Here is a 319-nt window from a genome sequence, read left to right as displayed (position 1 = left end):
AGATCCTTCTGACCCTCCACTGTGGACTCAATAGCAGGGAGATGAAGAGGAGAGTGACTGAGAGACCAAAGTGGCCCAGCCCTGCCCCCTTGCTACCTGCACTCACCCTTTGCCCTGGATTGGCGACATGGTCACTTGGGCCCTTTGTACCCCGCTATCCTGCCCACAGGATCACTGCCCCCAAGGATGGCTTAGGCTCCAACTCAGTCTTTTTCTGCCACCATTAATGCAGAGAAGTATGTTTCATGGTTTTGTGCCACGAAAAGGGAATTTATAAAGATACAGTTCCTGTGCGGTTTTCATCTTTGGGGAGTTCTCT

At 51.4% G+C, this 319-nt stretch overlaps 1 non-coding gene across 1 annotated transcript; it reads left to right on the top strand.

Annotated features, from left to right (window-relative positions):
* Window positions 1-65, top strand: LOC115069065 (the record flags this gene model as incomplete). Its single annotated transcript, XR_003848396.1, has 1 exon — window positions 1-65. It is a non-coding gene; the product is annotated as a small nucleolar RNA SNORD62 (small nucleolar RNA).
* Between the last annotated feature and the right edge of the window lie 254 nt (window positions 66-319).

This window comes from Nannospalax galili, unplaced genomic scaffold, assembly GCF_000622305.1.
Source record: "Nannospalax galili isolate Female #2095 unplaced genomic scaffold, S.galili_v1.0 C47325795, whole genome shotgun sequence".
In the NCBI taxonomy this organism is placed as follows: domain Eukaryota; kingdom Metazoa; phylum Chordata; class Mammalia; order Rodentia; family Spalacidae; genus Nannospalax; species Nannospalax galili.
The sequence above is the reverse complement of the archived record's forward strand: the minus strand, read 5'-3'. Positions and strand labels throughout refer to the sequence as shown.